The sequence below is a fragment of the Nerophis ophidion genome, linkage group LG16 (assembly GCF_033978795.1).
Source record: "Nerophis ophidion isolate RoL-2023_Sa linkage group LG16, RoL_Noph_v1.0, whole genome shotgun sequence".
NCBI lineage: Eukaryota > Metazoa > Chordata > Actinopteri > Syngnathiformes > Syngnathidae > Nerophis > Nerophis ophidion.
The window spans coordinates 48,671,537-48,677,679 of NC_084626.1; the positions used below are offsets into that span (position 1 = coordinate 48,671,537).

The following is a 6,143-nucleotide window of genomic DNA, read 5'->3' on the forward strand; positions in this document are numbered from 1 at the left end:
TCTTTATTCATTCCGGCGTGCTTGTTTGTTGTTCTTCTTTATGACATCGCGTGGCTATCACCGAACCATGCTTTTATTTTGAAGGGGGACGCTTTCATTCTCGCGCATCTGCGGCTGCGCAGTGAGTCCTGCTCGGCAAGTGGAACACCGTCAAGGACTGGGCGCGCTTCCACTTCCACTTCCACGAAGTTCTCAGACAACACGTGACTTGTCGTGTTTGTAGGCAACGTATCGCGGTTTTTATGACGCGGGGCTACTGTACCAGAATCTACGCCGCCATTTCCCCTAGCACTAACATGCTAGCGTTAGCACAAAAATGCGACTTTGGGGTGAGCGCGAAAATGCGCGGATTAATCATCCCATCCATTTTCTACCGCTTGTCCCTTTGCTTGCGAGAAACAACATTTGTTGTCGTCGGTAATGTGAGTCCAGGAACTGAAAAATAGTAAATATGCGTCCGTACGTATGGAATGGTTTTACAGCTAACATTCCCCGGAGCAGCAACAGCGGTCCCGTGGTGTAATGGTTAGCACTCTGGACTTTGAATCCAGCGATCCGAGTTCAAATCTCGGCGGGACCTCGTCTTTTTTTTTTTTTTTTTACACCTCAAACTTCTTTAATAACACATCAAATACTACGTGTGAGGTTGCAGTCACATGTTTTAAGCTTGCTAATTTAAAAGCCTACTGAAATGAGATTTTCCTATGTGTCATACTTCATCATTTGGCGATATTGCCATATTTTTGCTGAATAGATTTAGTAGAGAACATCCACGATAAAGTTTGCAACTTTTGGTCGCTAATAAAAAAAGCCTTGCTTGTACCGGAAGTAGCAGACGATGTGCGCGTGACGTCACGGGGTTGTGGAGCTCCTCACTTCTGAACATTGTTTACAATCATGGCCACCAGCAGCTAGAGCGATTCGGACCGAGAAAGCGACGACTTCCCCATTAATTTGAGCGACGATGAATGATTCGTGGATGAGGAAAGTGATAGCGAAGGACTAGGAAAAAAAAAAAAAACTAGACAGCAGAGCGATTCAGATTTTCCACCCATCCATTTTCTACCGCTTATTCCCTTTCGTCGATCGCGAGCTACCAGTTGACCGCGGGGGGTGTGTCAGTCGATCTCCAGCCAGGCTTTTAAAAAAAATAGACCTAAAAATTAGTGATCATCAATCTTCACCAAGACGTCACTTCAATGACATTCACGGTACCGGAGGGTCTTGTGAGATGACGCTGGCTGCTGCAAGATCATTATTATGAAAATATGACCGAGAGGAAGGCGAGAAACACTTTTTATTTCATCAGACTCTCGCGCCGTACCTTCCGTCAAAACTCTAAAGGCCGACTGCACATTTCCTATCTTCACAATAAAAGCCCTGCTTCATGCTGCCTGCGCTAACTAAATACAGAGTCTCGGAAAACTGGCGTGCACAAGCGATCCCTCAGAAAGCTGGCGTGCACATCACTTGTGCACGCCAGCTTTCCGAGACTCTTATTTTGTTAGCGCAGGCAGCATGAAGCAGGGCTTTTATTGTGAAGATAGGAAATGTGCAGTCGGCCTTTAGAGTTTTGACGGAAGGGACGGCGCGAAAGTCTGTTGAAATAAAAAGTGTTTCTCGCCTTCCTCTCTGTCATTTTTTCATAATAATGAACTGGCAGCAGCCAGCGTCATCTCACAAGACCCTCGGGTGCCGTGAATGTCAATCAAGCAAGCTACGGAATTTGCCGCCAATGTTTTTCTTGTAAAGTGTATGGAAGCTGGATGAATTAGATGCCAAAAACCAACCACTTTCATGTGGTATTGTACAGAAAGGACAACTTTTTTTCTCCTCCATTTGAAAATGTGGGCGTTATCATCATTACTGTCTGATTCCAATCAATGCAAGTCATCAGAATCAGGTAATACACCAACTTATATTATTGTATTCGTGAAAGAAAGACATCTATATGTGTTACACATGCTTGTATTATCATTAAACACATTTAACTTGTTTACAAAAATGTCTCTTTCATAAATAAATAAATATAAATGATATATATAAATGAGGTAGATCCCCTCGAGTTGGTCAATTGAAAAGTAGCTCGCCTGCAGAAAAAGTGTGGGCACCCCTGCCTCTACCGGAAGTCGCAGGCGATGACGTCACATGTGATGGCTTCTCACATATTCACATTGTTTCTAATGGGAGCCTCCAACAAAAAGTGCTAAACGGACCGAGAAAACGACAATTTCCTCATTAGTTTGAGCGAGGACGAAAGATTTGTGTTTGAGGATATTGATAGCGACGGACTACAAAAAAAAAAAAACGCAATTGCATTGGGATGGATTCCGATGTTTTTAGACACATTTACTAGGATAACTCTGGGAAATCCCTTATCTTTCTATTGTGTTGCTAGTGTTTTAGTGAGTTAAATAGTACCTGGTAGTCGGAGGGGTGTGTCCACAGGTGTGTTGACGTGCAGTGTCTCAGGGGAGTCGACGGCAGCTACGGACGGCACAAGCTCAGCTTTTCTCCGGTAAGAACTGACTTTTTAACCACAATTTTCTCACCGAAACCTGCTGGTTGACATTTGGTCTGGATCCATGTCCGCTTGACCACGCTGTGATCCGTAGTAAATTTGAATCCCCAGGAATTTTAAACAAGGAATCACCATGTGTTTGTGTGGCTAAAGGCTAAAGCTTCCCAACTCCATCTTTCTACTGTGACTTCTCCGATATTAACCGAACAAATTGCAAAAGATTCAGCAACACAGATCTCCAAAATACTGTGTAATTATGCCGTTAAAGCAGACGACTTTTAGCTGTGTGTGTGTGCAGCGCTCATACTTCCTAAAAACCTGTGACGTCACGCGTACACGTCATCGTTACACGACGTTTCGAAGACGAAACTCCCGGGAAATTTTAGATTCTAATTTAGTAAACTAAAGCGGCCGTATTGGCACGTGTTGCAATGTTAATATTTCATCATTGATATATAAACTATCAGACTGCGTGGTGGCTAGTAGTGGCTTTCAGTAGGCCTTTAAACACTCTGTGCAGTTTATATCTGCAGTGACAACTAGAAACACACGAGCCTCCACCAGGGGGCAGTGTAGTGTAGCCAGATGTAAAACGTCTTTTGCACAATCAGCCTTTTCATATAAAGCCATAAAGGAACGGAACCACCTCACAACTAACTTGAAAAGTTTAACTCTTCATTTACAATTGAAGTTAAAAAGTGGCTTTGGAACAATCAAAGCTGCTCACACGGTCAATAAGGTGGCCACTATGTTTGACACATCAACTTCATGTGTTTTATATTTATCCATGACCGCATTTTTGTTGTAAATTGTGAGGTGTGTGTGTTGAAATCATGCTTGTTTTTACAAATGATGACAGATGTGAACAAGCGCATGTATTGTCTTTGTGTGATGATGTACATTAGATGAGCTTGTATTGTATATTAAGTATGTGTCCTTAATTTGATGACGTGCAGAGGTGGGTAGAGTAGCCAGAAATTGTACTCAAGTAAGAGTACTGTTACTTTAGAGATTTATTACTCAAGTAAAAGTCAGAAGTAGTCACCCAAATATTTACTTGAGTAAAAGTAAAAAGTATGTTGGGAAAAAACTACTCAAGTACTGAGTAACTGATGAGTAACCTGTTTGTTTAATGATTACGGCAACAAATAATGCACAAAAACATAAAAATAGCAATGAACAAATTCACAGCCAGGAATATCTCTTAAGCAACTAAAACAATATTATATATTAAATAATAATACATTAAAATAAAATAAAAATTAAGGCAAATTGAGCCACAGTAACTTAACAGCTCAGTAGGCATTGATTGATTGATTGATTGATTGAAACTTTTATTAGTAGATTGCACAGTACAGTACATATTCCGTACAATTGACCACTAAATGGTAACACCCCAATAAGATTTTCAACGTTAGTCAATTATTTAATAAATGACCAAGTCGAGGTGATCTACCTCATATATACATACACACATATCATATATATATACATACCTTTATATATACAGTATATAATTTATATTTATTTATTTTGCCGTTTTTGTTGTCATGTTGAAGGTGTTTTAATGAATATACATGCATGTTTAACATATAGATTCCTATCTTTAATGAAGACAAAAATATAAGTTGGTGTATTACCTGACAGTAGTGCTGATAACGTCCCGGTTTTCAAATGGAGGAGAAAAAAAGTTCCTCCTTCCTGTCTAATACATCATGAAAGTCGTTGGTTTTTGGCATCTTATTTGTCCAGCTTCCATATTCGTTTTTATACACTTTACAAGAAATACATTGGCGGCAAACTCCGTAGCTTGCTAGCTTGTTTGCGCTGGCTTTCGGAGACTCTTATTTTGTTAGCGCAGGCGCTTTTATTGTGAAGACAGGAACTGTGCGATCAGTCTTTAGGCTTTTGACGGGAAGTACGGTTGAAATAAAAAGTGTCTTTTTTCCTTTACACTTTTGATTGATTCATTGATGGGTTGAAACTTTTATTAGTAGATTGCACAGTACAGTACATATTCCGTACAGTTGACCACTAAATGGTAACACCCCAATAAGTTTTTCAACATGTCGGGTTTTACGTGTGACAGTCACGTGACCACCTGGCTCTGTTTGATTGGTCCAACGTCACCAGTGACTGCATGTGATTGGTGAAACGCAGGCATGTGTAGTTCCTACTTTGAATGCGTGTCTGACAAAATCAAAACAAACAAAGCGTGCATTAACAGATCGATTAAAAAAAGTAGCGAGTAGCGACCTGATTGCAGATAAATGGAGCGGAGTAAAAGTAGCGTTTCTTCTCTATAAATATACTCAAGTAAAAGTAAAAGTATGTTGCATAAAAACTACTATTAGAAGTACAATTTATCCCAAAAGTTACTCAAGTAGCTGTAACGGAGTAAATGTAGCGCGTTACTACCCACCTCTGATGACATGATATGGTATGATTTTGTTGTCATAATCTTATTGCATGATTTTTGTATCCCTTTAATTAAGGTAGCCAGGGACTGCAGATGGAAATGAGCTATTTAGCTGTAGTCTGGTACAGAACATATCTGTCTTTGAGCTTAATGTTTCTGTGCATTGTCCCTTCAAATAAAGACTAAACTAAAATAATTGAAAATTTCAGTGACAGGCTTTGAGTATCGACCTGATACGATAGGTGCTGTCAAACAAACAAGAACAAATGCAGTAAATCATGACCACTGATACAAGCCAAGTCATTGAAAATGTTTGTTGAATTATCATTTCACCCTGGAAGAAGGTTGGTTCAAATTAGTCCTCAGGGGCCAATATAACATTTGTGTATGGAAAGAAATATAGTCTATACAAAACTGAGGATAGTTCAGTGGTTAAGACTGCAGACTTGGAGTGAGAGGTACTGGGTTTGAATCCCACTCGAGTTAATAGCATTATTTTCCACCTCATCATACTTTACTAACCAGGAGTCCTCGATTACATTTGTGTATGGAACACAATCTCTTCTTTGAAAGACCCAGGATAGACCAGGGGTTAACACTGCTACCTCGGAATGAAAGGTACTGGGTTCAAATCCCTCTCTGGTTGATGGTATTTTATTCTACCTCATCATACTTTACTGAGCCAGGAGTCCTCGATTACATTTGTGTATGAAAAAAAAAAAGCTCTCTGCAAGACCCAGTTTAGCCCAGTTGTTAAGACTGTTGAATTAGAATGAAAGGTACTGGGTTCAAATCCCTCTCTGGTTGATGGTATTTTATTCTACCTCATCATACTTTACTGAGCAAGGAGTCCTCGATTACATTTGTGTATGAAAAAAAAAAAGCTCTCTGCAAGATCTAGTTTAGCCCAGTGGTTAAGACCATTGAATTAGAATGAAAGGCACTGGGTTTGAACCCTACTCTGGTTGGCAGTATTTTTTTCCAACTCATCATACTTTAGAGAGCCAGGGGTCGTAGATAACATTTCTGTATGGAAAGAAATATGCTCTTCACAAGACCAAGGATAGCTCAGTGGTTAAGACTGCTGGCTTGGAATGAGAGTTACTGGGTTCAAACCACACTCTGGTAGATGTTATTTTGTTCTACCTCATCCTACTTTACTGGGCCAGGAGTCCTCGATTACAGTTAAGTAAGAAAAAAAAT

General features: G+C 40.0%; 1 non-coding gene across 1 annotated transcript; it reads left to right on the forward strand.

Annotated features, from left to right (window-relative positions):
• Window positions 1-508: 508 nt before the first annotated feature.
• trnaq-uug (transfer RNA glutamine (anticodon UUG)) lies at window positions 509-580 on the forward strand. The gene has a single exon. It is a non-coding gene; the product is annotated as a tRNA-Gln (tRNA).
• The last annotated feature ends 5,563 nt before the right edge of the window (window positions 581-6,143 follow it).